This window comes from Hippocampus guttulatus, chromosome 9, assembly GCF_054856545.1.
Source record: "Hippocampus guttulatus isolate MCC_2025c chromosome 9, RoL_Hgut_1.0, whole genome shotgun sequence".
In the NCBI taxonomy this organism is placed as follows: domain Eukaryota; kingdom Metazoa; phylum Chordata; class Actinopteri; order Syngnathiformes; family Syngnathidae; genus Hippocampus; species Hippocampus guttulatus.
Genome location: NC_141269.1, coordinates 20,076,612 through 20,099,173, shown reverse-complemented (window position 1 = coordinate 20,099,173; position 22,562 = coordinate 20,076,612). Strand labels below are relative to the sequence as shown.

The window sequence follows — 22,562 nt, the reverse complement described above, 5'->3', positions numbered from 1 at the left end:
AGTGCATGGTTGTACCAACCCCAATTGATGTTTATCAAAAAAAGTGCAAACTTTGGTACCCATCCCTAGATCCCGGATCTCTATTTGAATTACGCTGAGAACCTCAGTCATTCATCTGGCAGGCTAAAGTAATGCTGCTGCCCCTCTGAATCGAGAGGAGCCAGATGAAGTGGCTCGGCCATATGATTTTAAGGTGTTAAGGCAGGGGTCTCAAACTCAGGTCCTGGAGGGCCGCTGTCCTGCATGTTTTCCAAGTCTCCCTGTTGCAACACACCTGATTCAAATGAACAGGTTCAATGTCAGGCTTCCGCAGAGCTTGCTGATGATCTGTTCATTTGAATCAGGTGTGTTGCAACAGGAAGACTTGGAAAACATGCAGGACAGCGGCCCTCCAGGAACTGAGTTTAAGACCCCTGTGTTAAGGCCTAAGGTGTTCTGGACATGTCCCATTGGGAAGAGATCTCGGGGAACACTACGCTGCATGTCACCTGGCTCTCCTGGGAATGCTTCAGGGAGCCCTGGCAGAGCTGGTTTAAGTGGCTGGCGAGAAGGAAGTCTGTGCTTCCCTGCTAAAGCGACTGCTGCCGCAACCCAATCCTGGATAGGCAGATGAATATCACTGTGAATGACTTATCCAAATCACAACCATAACATGCCTATGCCTAGTCGTCACTCAAACCTAACCTGAATCGTCCAAATTGTCTTCAAAATTCTTAGCAAAACATTTTTGAGTCTTGGTAATTAAACAGATCTGGTGTCCACAGAAAAATTACATTTGACATGAACCCAAAAAGGCTGATGCCCGCTGTTCCAGACACACATGATATGGGCACCATATGTGTCCAACAGCAAAAAACAAATGACTCTACTGTAATGTATTGTATTCACTGAATGATATCTAGAAGTAGAAAAAGTGTATCAGAGAAAATACACTGAACGTTTACATCTGAACTTGTAGCCTCCAAAAACTATCCTGCTTTAAGGCCTTAACTGTATTATTTTTAAAATATGGAACACATACAGTTTTTTGTTTATGTAGTAGTATTGGGTTTTATTTTGCTTTATTTTACCCAGCACTACACATGAGAATCTGCTTTCAATTGCCTTACTGGGATGAATGAAAGTTAAATCAAATACAAATAAAGATTGAAGATTATTGCGACAGTATGGTGACCATGCCCAGGATGAGGCGAATGCACTGTCATTGCAAAGTCATCATGCTGCAGTATCTTTGCAACAAAGGACTAATAGACTTAAACCCAAAATGATTGGCTTAGTAAAAAGGAGGCAAGACAAAAAAAAAAACATGGGACGACAAATAAAAACTCTGGAAGATTAAACAGTTGACGGAAAAAGCCAGAAGAATACGGAGAACAGGGTTGAATCACACCAAAAGAAGTTTTACAACTGCAATAATATAAATCTAGCCAATTTACTTTGTCTGTGTGCATCTCTGTGATTGGGTGGATGTTAGTGTGTTTGACTGAATGTGAATAGCAATAGTCCATTAAAAAGGACCTATGTGGCACATAACCAGGCGAGGACCCACAATTTTACCACAGGGATCACACACACACACACACACTCACTCACTGATGAGGGGACAAGGAAAGGATAGAGAGTGTTTAATGAGAAGTCAGATTTTTTTAGTGGCCTGTTCCTTGAGTCACAGCTTCATTTAAAGCTGCACGCAGTGCATCTGTGTGTGTGTGTGTGTGTGTGTGTGTGTGCATGAGAGTGACCGAGAGTGCAGCTGAGGGAGCAAGAGACAGATTTTTACCTTTTTTTTTTTTTCGTATCCACCAGGGACACATGCATGTGGTGGCCAGAGCCAATTGGACATGCCTGAAAGACTTCCTGTGGGGAGAGAATGGAAGAAAAGAAAGAAAGGACAGAGTGTGTGTCAGTGGAGTTGTACGAGAGCAAACCTGTAATCCTTTTAATTATCTCTAATGTCATGTTGAAAAGAAGATTGAATATGGTGGAAAATGCATCCCAGCAACAGGGCTGAACACTGAGACAAATACCAAAGGAAATTTCTCCTTGAAATAATGATGATTATAATAATTATTATTGTTACAATAATGTCAATGATGGTGTCGCGGTACATTCACTCGATTTGTGTATAGGTTTGTTAGGAATAAAACTGTGCTGCAAGTGAGTTAAAAGAACGCCGGTCGGCCCTTTTCCTCAGCCTTTTTTTTAGAATTTGAACAACCTTTCCTCAAAGTATTTCCGGGTCATCTCGCTCAGATGGGATCAGTAAGGTTCCGAAGAAAAAACAAGAATACAATGAAGCTCACTGGGTAAAATTGGATTTGAAAACAGTGAAATAACTTTACTCATGATTAGTATGGCCTACAAAATTTAATCTGCTCATTGATAACTACATACACATATATTTTAAAATATCTGTATTTGATCATGAATATTATTTTATTCGAGGAAAGTAATGTACTCACATGAGTTGTGGGGTGGCACCCTAGTTCCCTCGATTGACTCACCCACATTGCTGTGACAGTTCCTGTATTTTTTTCCTTGTTTTTGTTTGTTTGTTTGTTTTTATCAGAAATGGGGAACAAAATTCAGCTACAATGGGCTGGTACAAACGCATCAGAACATCAATGGTGATTTCCAATCCTAAATAAAAATGTCAAACTTCGTATACAACCTAATATTTGTTAAAATAATTTCAAAGTCTATGATTGCAATTCAAATCCCACCATGCAAATTGTCAATAAACAAAACAAAACATGGAAAACAATGAAAACTTGCAAAATATAATTCTATTCCATCTTTTGTCAATCTTCAAAAGTAGAGAATTTAGCACATTCAACACAGTAAGTTCTCAGTCAGAAGAGCTAAATTGTATGACATCTTAATGGAACTTTTGTTTTCAGTTGTAAACTTTTGCAAATGTAAAACAGACAAAAAAGGGAGATAAAAAATGGTAACTCTTAGTGGGAAAAGCAGGAGGGTAAATGAAAACCTTGATTGAGCTCAAAAACAGACTGGTAAGACTCATCGAATGCTGAAGCGGCATTTTATAGAACTACTGCTTTACTGGCACGGATTTCAGCAATGTGATAAGCAGAAAACTGAACTTTGCTAATAATAGCACTCAATTAAAAGTCATAGGCAGACAAAATTTTGTTTTTGCTGAATCCCACTATGACAGTCATTAAAAAGTATCAAACACACACATCAGCTGGATGGATTTTAACTCTACCAGCATGACTGCTTTTATGTATTTCATACAAAGCCGCCGAACGTGTGATTGTGAGCTTTTGTCCTAGAGTGCATAGTATCCAATAATATTAACTAATTCTGCAACTGTGTGTTTTGAAAAGCCTTGTCATGTTTTCAATGACAAGCCTCAGTGAACTGCAGTCTAACAGCAGCGAGAGAGGAAAAAATATCGTCATTCAATTTAGAACATTAGTTGCATGGCAAACAACAATTTGTTCAAACTCCCTCATCTGTCTCACTCTCTTTAGTGTGAACCAGCAGAACCAATAAATTATTATCCATCCATCCATTATCCGAACCGCTTATCCTCATGAGGGTTGCGGGCCTGCTGGAGCCAATCCCAGCTGTTCTTGGGCAGTAGGCGGGGGTACACCGCAAACAGGTTGCCAACCAATCGCACGGCACCAATAGACAAGAGAAACACTCATTCACACTCACAGTTACGGACAATATTGAAAGGTCAGTCAACCTACATGCATGTTTTTTGAATGCGAGAGGAAACTGGAACATTCAGAGAAAACAGGGAAAACATGCAAACTCCACACAGGAAGGCTGGAGCCTTGATTAAAACGCTGGACTTCTGTAGTGTGAGGTGGATGTGAGAACCAGTCAACCACCATGTCACCGTAAATTATAATAATTATTATCATTGTTATGATGATGATGATTATTATTCTTACTATCATTATTTTTATTAATATTGTTATTATTAGAGATGGATAGATTGTTTTAAAGCGCACAGAAATAAGATTCTGATTCATTCACAACACATTTACCTCATGAATGTCACATTTCTGTTTTCAGCCTGGCCAGCAGGTGGCAGCATGAACGGACTTTATGACTGCACACCTGCTGCCAATTTATTTAAGATAAGATAAGAAAACCTTTATTAGTCTCAAGGGACTCTGTACTTAAGGATCCATTTTCAGTCTGCCGGTTATCTGAGTATTGTTTATATCTTGCTGCTTCCTTGCTCATAGACCTTTTTTGCTATAAATCTCGTCATTTTTTGCTTTTGAATTCTCAGTGCCATTTATTCTGTTAGTATGTTTTTTATTTTGTGATTCGGCTTTGCTTACGTGTATTTTGATACAATGTTTTTCGTAGTATTGGGAAAATGAAGCTTCATGAAGCAATGAGGCTTTCCATCCGACTGGTACGTTCCTGGGCCGAAGCATCATGAGGCTTTATTTGTACGACTGCGCCATCATGTGGAAAATAAATGTCATGACAGTGATTAAAATGAGACCATGGATTTGATGTAGAGGTAAGATCGGGCCAAAAAAATCCAGCCCGGCCCGCTGGTATTCAAACCCGACCCGGCCCGAGCCCGACCAATTAACTTGATTTGCAGGCCCGAGCCTGAAGCAAACCCGACATTTCCTATTTCATTTGTTATGATGATGATGATTTGTGATAACAAATTAAAGCCCGTCTTTTCCACAAAATCTAAGTTAAACAAGTCTGTATAATTATTTACATCCTTTAAACATGTATTTCTGTTTCAGCAGAGGGTACATTAACTGACAATTTTCCATCATTGACGGATTATTTTTTTTAAGAGAAAAATTTAAGGCATTCCGTCATTTTGACGGGTTGAAAATTGGGCCATTCACCACAGCAGCAGTACATCCTTAAGAATCGTGCGTGGCACTTGATGAGAGAGAAGCAGCGAGAAAAAAGAAGAACAATGACGGCTGGATCATAGAGACATGAAGGAGTTCTTTGAATTGTCATTGCGAGAGTTTAGAATAGTACGTGTTGTGATGAGGAGACTTCTGTTTTTTTTGCGAACCACGGTCTCTCGTGGCCAAAACTATTCACGGCCTCGTAACAAACAAAAAAAAAGTCAGCGAGAGAGAAGCCCGACCCGACCCGCGGGCTCGGGCGGCCCGATCATACCTCTAGTCAGTGTCACCTGTCAGCTCATTGTCGTCCCGGTGAGCCGAATTTATTTCGATTCACCCGCGAAACTATTTGTTGGCGGTGACGTAGGAATCCCGTCCCGCAAGGCTTCGGGCGAAGCAACGCGCGTTCCAAGGCATCAGGCGTGGCCACAAGCGTAATCGACACACGCCTCGATGCGCGCTTTGCAGATTTTCTTCCGGTTTACTCGGCACACGCATCGGAGCCTCAGCACAGTCGGACACATCACTAGTTTTTCGTTTGTATCCTCAGTTCTTGTTTTCACCCCTTGCCTTTTGTGCAAGCGCTTTTTGTTATTTGTTTCTTGTGCTCCCTGGTCCCTGTTTGGACCAGCGCTTTATGTTAATACTTTGTCGGTGCGATTTTGGTACATTAAAACATTTGTTTGCTATGGAGACCTTGTTGGCGTCTACACTTTTTGGGATTCCAAACTTGATTCGGCTTGCCCGAAATGCGACAGAATACTACGACCAACATGGAACCCATAGACGTTAATAAGATAATGACCGCCTTGACCAGCCAAGGACAACTGGTGGGCCAGCAGGGACAAGCGCTCGCGGAGCTCCGGGAAGCTCCATGCTGGCTCATAGGCTCAAGAATTTGAGTTCCTGGGTGGAACAATCGAGCAACCGAGGAACGCCATCCTGAGGAACACCTAAAGCGACCACCGAGATACCATCCCCCCGATCGTGGGGCGGGAACCTAATTTCCCACACTCACCGTGTTATGGTGGCGAACCGGGGCTGTGTGGACAATTTTTGCACCAATGCTCACTGGTTTTCAACCAACAACCATCCACCTATGTAAAGGATACTATAAAGGGGGCATTTGTAATGAGCCTGTTGACTGGTCAGGTGGCGTCACGGGCGGTCGAAGTAAGCAATGCTCAACCCGGGCTTCGGTCTTCCTTCCCTCATTTTGTGGCAGTTTCGTCATGTGTTCTACCATCCGGTCATGGGGAGAGAGGCCGAAGGACGGCTGTTAGATATTCGGCAAGGGAAGCAATCTGTGGCCGAGTACTCTTATTTCCTTTCAGATTTTGGCCGGAGTGGTTACAGAGACCGTGCCCTTTGTGGTTTGTTTTGTCGCGGTTTAAATGTATCTTTGAAAGACGAACTGGCAACCCGCGATGACAGCACAACCTTGGAGGAACTCATTAATGTGGCCCTCGTACTGGACAACCGCATGCGAGAACGAGAGCGGGAACGCGGAGGCAAAAGGGGTCATGTCCGTTTCCAGCCCCGACGTGCTGGTGGTCGGCCAGTTTCCCACGAGTCCTTGCGACCGTCCGGACCAGAGCATCACCCCGGTACCGGGACTGCCGACGCAGAGGGAGAGCCCCTGCAGCTGGGAGGAGGATGTGTGGGGCCAGAGGAGAGACGGCACCGGATTCGGGAGCAGGCCTGTTTCTACTGAGGTCAACAAGGACATCGAGTCGCCGACTGTTACGCGCACCGACAAATGTGAGTTTTCACCCAGCACTGACTCACGGGAGCCGAGAAGGGAGGAGTCCAGTTCGGGACTTCCCAAGAGACTGGAGCTGGACGGGACTATCTATGGTCCTTCACGGGCTCTTCGGATTCAGGCACTGGTGGACTCAGTGGCGGACGATTGTTTTATAGACCCTACGATGGCTAACAAACTGGGTTGTCCGGTGGAAGAGTTACAGGACGTAAAGAGGGTTAACGATCTGTATGGGCGACTCCTGGTGGAGGTGAAACAGATCACCGGCCCTTTAAAGCTAAGGGTTTCAGGCAATCACGTTGAATATAGGAAGTTTCTATTTAATGTGGTCCCGATCCGTACCGTTAATCTTGGGGTTGCTGTGGTTGTGAACCCATAATCCTGTCATCACCTGGGAATGTCCCGCGATTGAGAACTGGATTCTGTTATGCCCACTGTTTGTAGTCAGCAGCAGGAAGTAGAGGGCCGTCATGTAACAATCCGCCTGAATCCATTTGTTTGGATAAGGTTCCGAGTATCTACCATGATTTGCATCAAGTGTTTAGTAAAGACCACGCTCAGTCTTTGCTGCCGCACCGGCCGTACGATTTTGCCATCGAATTGAGAGATGTTAAGGGAGTACATAGACAGCTCTCTCTCGGCTGGGCTTATTAGGCCTTCTAGATCCCCTTTAGGGGCTGGATTCTTCTTCATAGAGAAGAAAGACAAATCGTTACGCCCTTGTGTCGACTTAACGGGAGTGGATATTTGTTTTTGATGGTGATCTCATTGTTAGATTCGGCGTTCGCCCCTCTCCAATCTGCCACCATATTCTCCAAACTAGATCTACGCAGTGCTTACCATCTGGTCCGTATTCAGGAGGAGGATGAATGGAAGACGGCATTCAAGACACCTTTAGGGCATTTTGAGTATTTGGTCATGCCTTTTGGGTTAACCAACGCGCCCGCCGTGTTCCAGAGTCTCCTTAATAACGTGTTGAGAGACCTTCTGGACGTATTTTGTTTCGTTTACTTGGACGACATTGATTTTTTTCTCGTACCCTTCAAGAGCACCAACACCATGTCAGACGTGTCCTGCAACATCTGTTAGAGAATCGGCTATTTGTCAAAGCAGAGAAATGCGAGTTTCATGTCGAGTCTACTTCATTCCTCGGTTTTGTTATTGAGAAGGGTCAGCTGAGAGCTGACTCCGCCAAGGTTAAGGCGGTGGTATAGTGGCCTACTCCAACCACTAGAAAACAGCTGCAACGTTTCTTGGGTTTCGCTAACTTCTATCGCCGGTTCATCCATAATTACAGCCAGAGAGCCCTACCTCTAACCCGGTTGACCTCTGTCAAGGTTCCCTTTAGGTGGGACACTGATGCCGACAATGCGTTTTTGGAATTAAGGCCTTCACTAACTCCCCGGTTTTGCAACATCCTAACCCAGATTATCCTTTTGTTGTAGAGGTGGACGCTTCGGATTCAGGAGTGGGGGCGGAATTGTCTCAGCGTTCCCCAGTTGACCAGAGACTCCACCCTTGTGCCCTCTTTTCTCGTCGTCTCAGTCCAGCCGAAGCCAACTATGACGTGGGAAATCGGGAACTGCTAGCTGTCGGTTTGGCTCTGCAGGAATGGCGGCATTGGCTCGAGGGGACAAAGGAGCCATTCACTGTGTACACCGACCACAAGAACCTCGCATACATTCGCTCTGCCAAGAGACTAAATTCACGTCAAGCCCGGTGGGCGCTTCTCCTTACACATTTCAACTTCACACCTGAAATACTTATTTGATACGGTGTCATTGCTAACGCAAGGTCAGCCAATCTCCGATAGCTTCCCCCATTCAGCTCAAGATTTTATGCAATTTTTGGCACATTACGGGAGAGATTAAGGACATGATCCCAAAAACCAAGTCAGATTCTGGTATTCTGTTAAAGGAGGTATTAAGGCTAATAGTTGCCCGACAACTGTCATGTTCGGCTCTTTTGTTTTGTTCTTATTGTGTTTCAGCACCAGCTGGAATGTGGGGCATTCAGCGGTGCACCTGTGCCTGATCAAGGCAATCTAGTGGCAGCCTACTTAAGGACACTGACTTCTTGTCCCCCTTGTCGGACTTAATCTCTCGTTCATGTTACTAGTCTCTCTTCTCATCATTGTCAATTCGGGGTTTTGAGTATTTGTTTCATCCTGGTATTTGTCCTTGGTTTCATGTGATTGAGCTAACCTCATTTCATTTTGTTTTTCTCTGTGATCATTATGTCCTTGTAATTGTGCTTTCTGTTCTTGTTCGTTTTTTCTGGCTTTTGTTTCGCCAGCATCTTTTGTTGACTACTTTGTCAGTCCCTCGCTTTTCTTTAAATAAACCTCTTTTGTCATTGTCATTTATCTGAGTCTGTGTTTGTGCAACACACCTGATTCAAATGAGCAGGTTCAATGTCAGGCTTCCGCAGAGCATGCTGATGATCTGATCATTTGAATCAGGTGTGTTGCAACAGGGAGACTTGGAAAACATGCAGGACAGCGGCCCTCTAGGACTTGAGTTTGACACCTATGTCTTAGACCGTCCATCTTAAATATTATTAATTTATCACTCTCCCCTGGAACTGTACACGCATTGTTTAAGACTGCTTAAGCTGTTATACGACCCCTTCTTAAGCGACCAAATCTCAACTTGGAGTTTCTGTAACTATTGGCCTGTTTCGAAACTCCTGTTTTTTGTGAACATTCTTGAAAAAGTCATAGCGCAACAGCTTAATCACTACATGGCCGCTAACAACCGATTTGAACCATTTCAGTCAGTGTTTAAGGGCCACCACTCTACTGAAATGGCCCTTGCTAAAGTAATCAATCATTAAATATAAAATGTAAATCCTTTCTCCATCAGCCTTTGTGGAGTTGAAGTCGGCAAATGTAAAATTCACCTCACATCATTTACTGAGACTCGAGGTAGCTTCAGAAGGCAGCGCGTGAACTCAACTAGCTCTGATGCCTTACGTAATCTAACACAGAAGTCGGGCGTGCATACAGTCCATATCTGCCACATCTGACATACTGTGGGGAGCTATGGTGTAATACACAAACAAACACTCAATCTATCTTTAAGCTCAAGCAGTTAATGAAATATTAACTGCTCAAATTATGTAGAACCAACAAATCCATTATTTATCACCTGTGACGTAATTGAATTCAAAACAGCACAAATAATATACCAAGCACACATTAACCAACTATGCCACAGTATCCAAAAGATGTTCCGAAACAGAGAGGGTTGTTATAGCTTAAAGGGTATCAGTGTCCTTAAATAAATTAAGACAAGTATGAACATTAAACAAATGTGTTTCTGTAAAAAATGTTAATTTATTGAATAATTATGAAATACAATTGAACATTTGTGAATCACTTTTTATATTCAAAAATAGTTTTAAAAATATAGTGCTACAATTATTTTAGGGTCTTGATGTTTTAGTTGATAAATCAGTAAATAAATAATTTACTTTATTATTATATATATCGATAAATCAATATAGATATGAATAGAGGATGGTATGCTGTTGGTATTTCGCTTTGGGGTTTTTTTTCTATTTATTGCGAGTATATTGAATAATAGGTCTACAAGTTGCGCTCATACATATTTGAACATATGTAAAGAGGAGCATTGTTTTTTGTTCTTATTTGGGATATACAGGGTGTTCCAAAAGTCTTGGGCACATTTTAAGTCCCCATATCTCCTTAACTATGAATGATAGTAAGACAAAAGTTGTGCCATTTTAAAGCTAATTACATGAAGTTTTTCGTCAGGCTATTGATTTTTTTAATTTCTTTTCAGACCCATTAATTGGGTTCACTCAACCAGAAAAGGCGTTTTGTGTGCTTGAATTTGCAAAAACTGAATCATGGACTGTTGTTTAACGTGCATTTCGCAGAAAATTTGGAAAGGAGCCACCAGAGAGGAAGTCCATAGTGAGATGGCATGGTAAATTCATAACGGATGGGTGCTTATGCCCTAATAAAAGAACGGGACACCACTCAACTTCAGAAGATGTGATTGAACAAGTTCGAACTGCTTTCCAGCGGATCCCCTGTAAATCGATCAGAAGAGCTAGTAGGGAACTTCACTGTCCTACAACTGTCTGGCGTGTCTTAAGAAGATGACTGCACAAAATGCCTTACAAGCTACAGTTAGTCCAACAGTTGAAGGACACTGAAAAAACAGCTCGTCATGATTTTTGCATTGCAATGCAACAGAAGATGGAAGATGGCAGATTTGACGACCGGCTTGTTTTTAGCGATGAGGCGACTTTCCACGTAAATGGCAAAGTTAACAAGCATAACACTCGCATATGGGGTACTGAGAACCCACATGAACTTATTGAGCATCAGCGAGATTCCCCAAAGGTGACCGTGTTTTCTTTGAAAAAGCAACAGTCAATGGTGAGACGTACCCAGACATGCTGGAAAACGGTTTAATGGATAAATTGAGTGAGAAAGAGTCTGGTGACTTCATTTTCCACCAGGATGGAGCGCCACCGCACTGGAGCCTCAGGTTTAGACAGCTTCTGAACACAACACTGCCAGAATGGATTGGACGGTCTGGGCAGAATGATCACGATCTCATGTCCTGGCCACCCAGATCTTTTTGTGGGGATTTGTGAAAGGCTTGGAATATGTGCCCCCTATTCCAAGAGACGTTGATGAGCTGAAGGCACGAATAACAGAAGCTATTACAACCGTTGACAATGCAATGCTGGGACACGTTTGGCAAGAATTTGACTATCGGCTTGATGTGTGTCGTGTGACCAATGGTGCTCACATTGAACATCTTTGATCATTCCATGTGAAAATTGAGATCACAAGCTTTCTGAATATACCAGATGCGTTTTTATTACCTTAATAGTTTCCGAGATAATAAATGTCAAAATGTGCCCCAAGACTTTTGGAACACCCTGGTATACTGATACAGATTTATAAATAACCATTTTTTCTATTAACATATCATGGTTTTTAATAATCTAGATTAAGGGGTAGGACTAGATACGTTTTTCAACTTCTTCCTACTCCCCTTGAGCATATAAACCGAACGGTGAGAAAGGTGCACATTTCTCTCCATCCAAAATGGTTGATGTGGTCATTGTGTGATGCTTAATGAGTTTTGTAGAACACAAATTGTAATTGCAACCACTTGGAAATGGCCAATTGCAGTTTTGAACTGATTGGCTTGCAGCTCAGGTGAACTCCGTTTAAAAGGGGATTGAGGAAGTCATTGAGACCGGACAGAATTGATGCATGTTTACTGTAAACCTGGTAAACTGTGTCCCACTGAAATGAAATGGGAAAATCTCCTTCATGGATCCTGGCTGAACTGATTTATTATTCTTTTTCCACACGGCCTACTTGTTCGCCACATAACAGTATTGATATTTTTAATTTGATTGTTTTTTTTTGTTTTTTTTTTTATCTTTCAACTCATGTTGTGTTTATATGTTCAATCAGTCAACCAATCAATCAATTCTGACTGCATTGAATGCAAACTCTTTCTGTCTTAAATTTGAAATGCCACAAAGAGCCAGGCCCCTTCAGAACGCCATTCGTTACATTACATTACGGACTGACAAAACAGACAAATTGTGCATATAGTATGTCAATGCAGTCAAAGGTAAGGTGTTGTCCGATGTGATATGTCGGATAATTATTAGCTGATATGGCATATAGGGTGTATAAAACGTACAATTATCATCAGAAGAACATCACATATAAACCCATGGTTACCTTTGCAGGTTGTGACTCAGTTTGTAAACTAGCCATTACAGAAGTAATTAAAACCATGTTTTGTCCGATTTGATTCTACATGTTGTATTTTACACCTTAACTTGGACCTATCAATCATAGTAGAATATATTGCATAACCTGTTTTTTGTTTTTTGGTAGAATACATTGCTTAACCTATTTGGGGTTTTTTTTGGTTTGTTTTTGTTTTTTCCCCCAAAAGCTATTTTTGCAATCCTCAACAGCAGCGGTCAAGAGTGACATACTGTAGACAGCTGTAACAGAAAATCTGGTAATTTTTCAAAATAAAACATCTTTAAGATTCCAAAATAAATACAATGGAAGTAATGTAAGTTATTTATTTTTTCACTGCGGCCCGGTACCAAATGACACACTGACCGGTACGGGTCCGCGGCCCGGGGGTTGGGGACCACTGCTCTACAGCATCTGGGATATTTGCAAAGCGTACAATGAGCAGTGGACAATTTGTTGCAGAGTATCAGGGAGATACGATACGCAGAAGAAGAGTTAACCACCCATCATGTGCTGTGTTTATGTTTGCATTCAAGTGGAGAGGGAAACCATGGTGGTAAGACTTCATTTCCCACCTATTCTGCACCACTATGGACCGTATTAGAATATTGGGACAATTATCTCCTATTGTTCAAGTATTGCTGCATCATGACAAAATGAGTCATCCGGGTGGCTAGTGAATGATGAAGACACGTGAAATTGACGTGGATGGAAAGCCACACCCATGTTTGTTTGCTGTGAATGACATTCAAGAAGGAGATAAAATTACCTATGATCATGGTGGCAAAGACTGCCCAGGGAGAACACACGTATGTTATAGATTGCAGATTATATAGAATGGCACTGTGTAATAGAATGGAAGTAACATTTGATGAAATCAATTTGAATCTGAATAGCAGAATGATAAATTATGAGTCTAATTTATCAGCAATGGCAGGTATTTGGAGTAAGTTAGTGTATATTCCTGAAACCTAAATCCTGAGTAAGTGGTAATTTGTTTTCTAAAATACTGTGGAAAGTTAAGTGCAGATTGATCAATGAGTTATCATTATCTCTCATTCTGAAAAATGCATTTGCAATGTCTTAAAAGATGACAAAATTGACCAGATATTGTCCGCCCCTTTGCAAGTTACGCATCTTATCCAAGTTCTTCAGGGTTGCAAATTGCAATCCTGTACAGTTTGTATCAGATTGGCTCTTGGCCTCTTGATCAATGATATTCTGAATATGTATCATTGTTCAATGTTTATATAGATGACCAGCATGAGAGCCAGAGATGTGGCTTCTCAACCCTCTTCTCTGCCTCAGAATCAGATAGATGATGATCGGCATACACTCAACACTCTCCAGGGGGTATGTGTAACGGAGTGATACGTTAACCTTACATTATACAGACCTCCCATTAACATAATTTAAAAAGTCAAAATTGGACTTATATGTTTTTCAGAGAACAGCAATGATATTCTTAAAGGTTCCCTGATTAAATGTGCATCTATATTGTTAGTGTTTTTAAGAAATCAATTGTCAACTTCAACATTGATTTTTTTTCTATCATATTCTAAAATGTTGTTTTTCTAAATGTATTACAGATCACTAACATTACAGCCAATCACATAACTGTGCATTCATGATGATTGATTGTGTTGTTTTCATGTTTTTGACTATCTCAAATTTTTTAAGTCGTGTCAATGCAAATAACCCACAGTTTTGATGATGGTCATTGTGAGGAAAAAACCCCCAAAACAATTAAACATAACTCATGATTGACGAATGTTTGTGTTGGCTATGTGTTGCAATTTCAGGCAAATTTCATGTACGGTATTTGCACGACCATACGGCGCACCGCATTAAGAGGCACGGTCTCAGTCAGGCTGGCTATTTCTGTATTTAATACATACATTACACGTACTGCATTATTGGATGCAGGCGTGGTAAAACGTATGCTAGCTTAAACAATACGGTAGCATGCATGAATCACCCATCCAATGGTTATGTATAACTTCTTGGGCCTTTTTATACAGTATATAAAGCCCTAGAATTTTATAGAACTGTATATTATTGTAATATAACACCAAAATGCAAGCTTTTTCTACATATGGTAACTATGAAAACAACAAACAAATTCAAAGTTTGTTTCTACAAACTTTTTAAAAATAGTGAACAATGTACTGTACCCAAGCCATGTTGTGCGGATGCCACCTACGACGGATCATTCACACAGTTACAGGTATAACAAAATCAAACAATGTCCATCAAACAGACATTGCTTTCAAGAATGGCATTGAATTCTCTTCGGAAATCTGGGAAATTTCCAGATCTGTCAGCAATTTCCTGAACTTTTCCACATGTGTGCCTCACCGGTCTTCCACTAAACTGCCATTTCCTGGAACTCCACAAGAATGGTGTTGGTTACAAGAAGATGAGATCCAGTGCAAAACCGGAGAAACCTCTGAAGCTTGAGTTCATCCAAGTCTCCGATGAACCTTTTCACATGATTTACCACTTCCTTCCATTTTGGGGTTAAATCAGTTGCAAATTTCAGCAGTTGGCGGACCTTTTTTGAACTAGGTTGCAAGTCAGAGCACAACTTGTTCAGTGCTTCAGGACTGATGAAGAGTAACCTCCCTACAGAAGTCAAGAACAAACATGGGCTTTTGGACAAGCTCGTTGTGCGCTATGTCCTGCAGTGTTGTGGGAAAGGTTTCAGCAGGGATTCTTCTTCTACACCCATAGCTGTCAAGAACTTCCACAAGATAAAATTGGTCCACTTCTGAAAGGTCCTTCATTGCTTCCATCCAAACTTCACGCTCTTGGCTGTTCACAAACTGCAGAAAGCGGGTTATTAGATCATTGTAGGCACAGTTGAAAAGCACCTGCGAGAAGAAATGACACAAGTTTGTTTGGGAAATAGCAACAATCTTGGTAACCCTTTCCAAGGATTCTCCCAACTACTTTGCTCTTTTCTGCAGGAAAATTCATGACGAATAAATGGCACTTTAATTGATGTACCAAGGATGCATTGGTCATAGAATTCCTCCCAGAGGCAGGTGAGAACATCTCTCAGTACTCCAGATCCAACGCTTGCTTCTTCTGTATGATCTGGGAATATGTGTTTCCCATTGAGTGATTTGTTCAGGATAGCATTTTCAGAGAATGCTATAATTATTTCATCCACCGTATCAGTGTCGTGGACAGTTATTGTCATCACATTTTGTGGATCAGGTGGACCATCAGCGATCAGTGTGACGTCTACATCTTCCTCTGTGTTGCATATGGGACAAAAAGTAATTTCTGAATTACTGGAAATGTGGAATGATGTGTAGATTTCACTTAACTCAACAGAGACCTCTGTATTCACTGCCATTGTGTGACAACACCAAGACTTTTTCAGACGCTGTCCTGTCATCATCGTGGTCGTCTTTTGGCTTTGTTGCAATGTAAAAGCGCAACAATGTCAGCTTTGCAGCCTCGTAAATCTTGCCAGTGGACGGGCAGGTTTCATCAGTGAGGAAGATGTTCGAAGTGTTCTGGTACCTCCTCGATGCTTCTCTGTCACCTGTTTGGTTATTTTTCCATCACTGTGTATCCATCCGATTGTGACATGTCTTTGTTTTCTGCCTCTTAGTCTACTTGTGTGTGTCTTTCCCACTTTCTTTCCTGAGTTTCATTTTTTCCACGTAATTTTTTTTTCTTTTGGATGTGAGCTGTTTCATCTTGCAAAAATGAAAGAGTGCAATGCGGTCTCCATAGCAAGGGATATAAGTGGGAAGGTGGCATCGTCCATCAGTGTGATGACATCACTGTCAATCTGTACAAGAATATGACAAATTAAAAAAAACAACTCAATCACAGTAACAGAATCACTTAATTTTAAAGTATGAAGCACAAATGTAATAATATCATTGACAATTGCAAATCAAACACACAGGCAAACATGTTGCAACTCTTAAATGTTGAAAACTGTAAAGAATTCGTAAAGGTGAATTTATGCTTCAAAATTATTCTAAATTATTTGTATGAACATATGATGAATAGTCTAAAATACAGTATGTCTTTGCAAAAAGTCGCTAGGTGACAACATTCTCTTCAAAGCCACACCACACGCTGACGTTCCCCCCACAATTCATAACTCCATGTATGTCACAAAGTCATGTAAGTCAGAATTCTGAGAATAAAGTGAGAATTCTGGGATAAAAGCGAGAATCTTTCAACTTTGTGTATTTTTTTTCCTTCATTGGCCCTAATCCTCTTCCATCCTACTGAAAGTTGAATGATTTAGATTTCTTTTTTGCAATGACATTTGCTGATGAGCATGTCAATTTTTGACATGCATTTTCCCCTTTAATATTATACTATTACACTTTTTTCTTCATGGAAAAAATATTCATAATTACATGAATTCATTTTTTTGTCTTTTAAATTTTATTGCATCCACGCAATTGTAACAGTAGTTGAATTTATTTCAAATGAAAAACATTGATCCTGAAGATTCAAATTAACTTTTATTTTTCTATGCCAGAGGTCTCCAAACCTTTTCCTGTGAGGGTCACAAATGTCTTTTGCTGAGCTACCATGCCACTTGTTAGCTTTGACAGTTTGCCTGCTCACATTTGGCCTTATCTATCATACTTGTCTTTGTGATGAGGTTCATAGTGTCTCTGCAGATTGTATTCTTTGAATACCGCCAATGCCTCTTGGTAGATGAGACTGACAGCCTTTTCTTTGCATTGAACAAAAAAATAATAGTTTGCCCACTTTGGGTTAAATACCGTGCATTCTGAATCATTTTTTGCCTTTCCTAACCTTTTCACCATGATTGCGTTCTCTTTAAGAGGTGAGGGTTTAGGAGTTTTTTTTTTTTCTGGGGTTGCCAGATAACGGCACAGATCGCAGAAGGATGGGCAAATGTCACATGTGTTTATGAAATAGTTACTAATAGTTATTAATAAATTGTTCAGAACAAAGGAACATTTTATTGCAAAAGCCCAACTTTATTATCGAATACAAATACACATAAATGAAAAATAAATCATATTCTGGCATTGTTCAGGGGGGGCCGGACCAAATGTGGAGGCGGGCCAGATCCAGCACCATGGGCCGTAGCTTGGGGGCCGCTGTTCCATGTCATCGAGTGGAGATGATTTCATCCCTAATAGCACCTCCAAAAGTGATACTGACAATAAGTAAACTCGAAGCGACCTAAAATATATATATATATATATAAAGTTGCAATGGGTTCCCTGTCTGCAACTCTACAACACCGGGTGATATGATGGGATTTGACAAACCGAGCCATATTTCGGAAGTCGGAGCAGAAGAGGACCCATGTGCCAGTGCAGCAGAAGAATCCTGTTCCAGTGGAGCAGATAAAGAACCCTCTCCCAGTGGAGCTTATGAAGATCCGTGTTCAAGTCAACGCATAGGCCAACCGTAGTTGTTGGTCCAAGCAAAAAAAAAAAAAGAGTATGATAGGAGACATTGTTACTTGTACTGTTCAAAGCCTTATGCTGAGATGGTAAGACATTTACAACATGCACAGAACGGTAGATCTGATGTGGATCGTGCTGTAAGCTTTCCAAAGGGCTCAAAGGAAACAAAGAGGCAGTTAGATGATATTCAGAACAAAATAAACTATGCCCACAATGCTTCTGTTATTGAGTCAGGAAATGGCGAATTCGTGCCATTTCAACGTACTCCTCAAAGAGAAATGCCTTTATGCACTGTGCATACTGTCAAGGACTTTACTTACGCAAAGTTCTCTGGAGACATATGCATAACTGTCAACTCAAACCTGGCTCCGTTGCGCACAAACCAGTTCAGGCCATGTGTAAATAGACAGGATCTATGCCGGCAAGCACTAGTGAAGAGCTGTTGAGTAATTACTGCTATGAATCCTGGCCCAATCTCACACATAATAAAAATGGACCATGTAATTGTTGATTTCGGGCAACAGTTCTTCAATAAAATAGGGACATCAACCAAGAATAAAGATTGCGTGCGAGAGAAGAGTTGAGAATTGGGAAGGTTGATTCATGGTGTCAGAGAATGACTTCCTTGAAAAATATGGAATATCTCATTAATCCAGAAAAGTACTCCTAAAAGATAAGGGTTTAATCTCAAACAATGAAAGGCTTGTTAAGGATGCAACCAACTTTGAACCGGTCCATCAAGAAAAAGTGGCATGAGTTGATCTCAGCTGCAGCATTGAGAAACATCAGGGCAGCAAAGTGGAATATGCCCAGTGGCATGCCCTTCACTAAAGATGTTCAAATACTGCATGCATATCTCACTCAAAAGCAAGACAAATGGTACAAATTCATCTCTGAATGTCCCTCTGCAAAAACTTGGAAGGAGCTGACAAAAGGTGTGTATTGTCCAGCTCATCCTCTCAAGCATGCCCCTATCTGCATTTCTATCAGGAGACACTTCTGATCCACACAATGATCCGGACTGGGCACACTCCGAAGTGGAGAAAATAAAATCTGCAGACACTTCACGAGGATTGTCATCAGAGGGAAGCGTGGATGCACAGTCCCCATTCTTCTCACACCTAAAATGCTGAGTGCCATAGAACTCCTCCTGTCAAAGAGAGAAGCGTGTGGGGTTCCAAAACACAACAAATATATGTTTGTGTGTCCAGGGGCCATGACTTCAGAGGGTCAGACTGCTTCCTTACTTTTGCAAAGCAATGTCATGCTGCATGTCCTAGGGCACTGACATAGACCAACCCAAACATGTGGCAACCTTGTCACCAGTGCTCAACTTGACAAACACAGAAATGGACTAGTTGGCTAACCTTCTTGGACATGATATTAGGGTCCATCGAGCATATTACCGACTGCCTGAGAAGACCTTACGGCTTGCTCCGGTCAGCAAACTCCTGATGACTCTTGAGCAGCGAAGCGTGGCTGAGTTTCATGGGAAAACTTTGGCTGAAGTAGAATTGACCCAGTTTGCCATGTTTTGTTTTTCTGTATTTGCCATCTATTTATTTTTGTTTGAGTATAAAACTGCATTTTATATGATTTACACAGAGAATTTGTGACAGTATCAACACTAGAGGTAAGATCGGGCCGCCCGAGCCCGACCGGTCGGGCCTTAAAATGTCAATCATTGGTTCGGGTTCGGGTCGGGCTTCTCTCTCGCTGACTTTTTTTTTTTTCAAGGCCGTCAATAGTTTTGGCCACGAGAGACCGTGGTTCGCAAAAAAACGCCTCATCACTTCTTTTTTCCCCTCTCCCTACCCAGCGTTTTCCTTTCTGAATTCTGACTGTAATTTCCCCATTGTGGGACAAATAAAGGGATATCTTATCTTATCTTATCACAACACGTACTGTACTAAACTCTTGCAATGGCAATTCAAAGAACTCCTTCCTATCTCTGTCTATGATCCACCTCTCTCTCATATAGTGCCGCGCTAGATTCTTAAGGACGTACTGCTGCGGTGGTTTACGGCCCAATTTTCAACCCGTCAAAATGACGGACGGCCTTAAATTTTCCCCGTCCACTCTTAAAAAAAATCCGTCAATGATAGAAAATTGTTGGTTAATGTAACCTCTTCATAAACAGAAATATAAAAGATGTAAATGTTTATACAGTCTTGTTTAACTTAGATTTTGTTCCAAAAGACAGGCTTTGTTATCAGAAATCACCCCTCCTCCTCCCGAGTCCTCACAAATGAAATGTCGGGTTTGCTTCGGGCTCGGACCTGCAAATCAAGCTAAGTGATCGGGCTCGGGCCGGTTCGGGTCGGGCTCGATTTTTTAGGACCGATCTTAGCTCTAATCAACACAGTGTGTCATTGTGTCAACACGCTTCATGAGGCCTCATGGACCCATCAATAGTGATGAAACATTAATTTCAGGGGCGGAAAAAAAAAAAAATCAAGACCGACAGAGAATTGCGACAATTTACTAAACAGCTTTTGAGATCTTTTGATTCTCTTACATGGAGTTGTATACATTAAATACTAATTTTACAGTTGATTACTATCGAGATGCTATGAGATGATATGAAAAGGTTGCTTTCCATATATCCACCAAAAGATTCCACACTTAATCCTGCCGAGACAAATGAACCTGTGCTGGTACCACATGAGGGACGCACATCTCCAGCAGATGATGAGATGCCCATTTGCTTGAATTTGGACGAAAATCATTAATTATTCTGAAGAAAAAACAATTGGCTCCTATAATAATGGTGTCATGATGCATGATGGTAGAGGACCCAACAACCAGGCAGGAGGAAGACGTACGGTGGACTGAACAAAATGTATTAACCAAACATTGGAAAAACTAAATGCAAAACAAACAAAATGCTAAAAACACCAATAAACAAAAGTAACAAACAAAAACTCATGGCTATAACAAAAACAATGTGACCGCAATACAAACAAAAATTCATGACAGCAATGGAATGATACAACCCTGAGTGGTCGGTGAAGCACTCCTTTTAAAAGAAAAGAACTAATGACATGATGATCAACAGGTGTGACGCTGTAGGAAGACCCCGACAATGCCACCTGTTGGTCACAAACAGAACAGGCATGACAAATGAGAGAAGCCATTCAACTTTTGCAGTGCTTGTACAAGCGTTGCAATGAATGAAGTGGAATAATAGGGGTGTACCAAGCCACCCAGTTCACGAAATGATTTGTGTGGTTGGGTTTATGAGATAATAAGAAGATGAGATTTTAATGTAACTTAAAAACAAACAAACAAAAAAAACAATCAATTGTAAGACTGCCCAAAAAAATAAATATATATATATATATTTGACTGGAACACAGAAATGCATTTAGAAAGGTATCATAACCGTCAATGGATTTTGACATTGTTAGCACATTCCGCAAATTGACATGAACATAAAAATAGGTTGACAATAAAAACTTGTTCATAAAAGCCCAATTTTCTTTCAGTGTAAACACAATTTGTAAAAATAATTTCTCATAGGCGCACGGACGAAACTGAGAGTTGCGATATGCTGCACAAGCGAAGCATACCGCACAAGAGTTGCAAACCACCATCGTTGGATGGTGAGCGGCTATTCGGAGTCATATCTAAGAAGCTTCTTTTTTTTTTTTAATGCATTGTGTTTTAATTTGGATTACAATGATTTATTAGTCTCATGACACACACATGAGGAATAATTGGCTCTGAGACCAAGCAACATTTCTTTGTTCATAAATACAATACAATACAATACATGCTGATTTATATAGCGCTTTCACAACAGCGACAGCTGTAACAAAGCGCTTCACAAAACAGTTAACATAAAGTAAAATAATAAACACAACACATAACATAAAACACGGACAGTCGTGCAGTCCTAACCACTTTTCCGTCACACGCTTTGTTGTTTGAAGCAGTTTCAGATGAAAGAGGAGAGAATCAAAGTGTCCTTTAACCAGTGGATCAGAGACGTCATGCTCAAAATGTGCACACGTCGGCTACAAGCTAAGTTTCAAAGTCAACAAGAAGCTGTAGCATCCATTGACGAAAAAAGAGATTGGTTCACTTCTCCTGTCCCATGGAAATCCATTTCAATTCCAATCGGCGACTCTCAGTTCCAAATACGCACCGGCGCTCTGCGCCAACGCTCCTCTCTCCTCATCCTCAACTTCAGCAGCCATCCATCCAGCCGCACCAACGCCGACTGTCCAACAGCGCCGACATAGCCACTGAACAAAACGGGGTTGTGAAAAATGCTGCCCACTACAGGCGCAAAAAACACAAGCACCCCAGGTCTGTCCAGCACCGACAGTCAATGACGGCGACATTCCTCCAAATCAACATCTGTGCTGGTACAGGCGTGCTGCCGAGAAGGGGCAACCACCAAGCACAGATACTTCTCCTTTGACGAATGTCGTGGCCAAAAAGCGCTGAAAACAGTCCATATCAGGTCCACACGATGAAACAACAAACAAGATGTGACAAAACAAAAGACAAAAAGAACAAAAAAGCAAGGCTCTTGAAGAGCAATAAAGCAATAAAGGTGAGAGCAATTCAACAGTCAAATGCGGGGCAGAATTTTCTTGTGAAATGCATTATCTAGAACAGTGGTTCTTAACCTAGGTTTGATCAAACCTAGTGGTTCAGTGAATCGGTCTCAGGGTTTCGACGGAGCCCTTACCATACAATTAAATAAA

The 22,562-nt window shown here is 41.2% G+C and overlaps 1 pseudogene; it reads right to left on the bottom strand.

Annotated features, from left to right (window-relative positions):
• Nucleotides 1-14,653: 14,653 nt before the first annotated feature.
• LOC147200720 (uncharacterized) lies at nt 14,654-16,217 on the bottom strand (annotated as a pseudogene).
• Nucleotides 16,218-22,562: the final 6,345 nt, after the last annotated feature.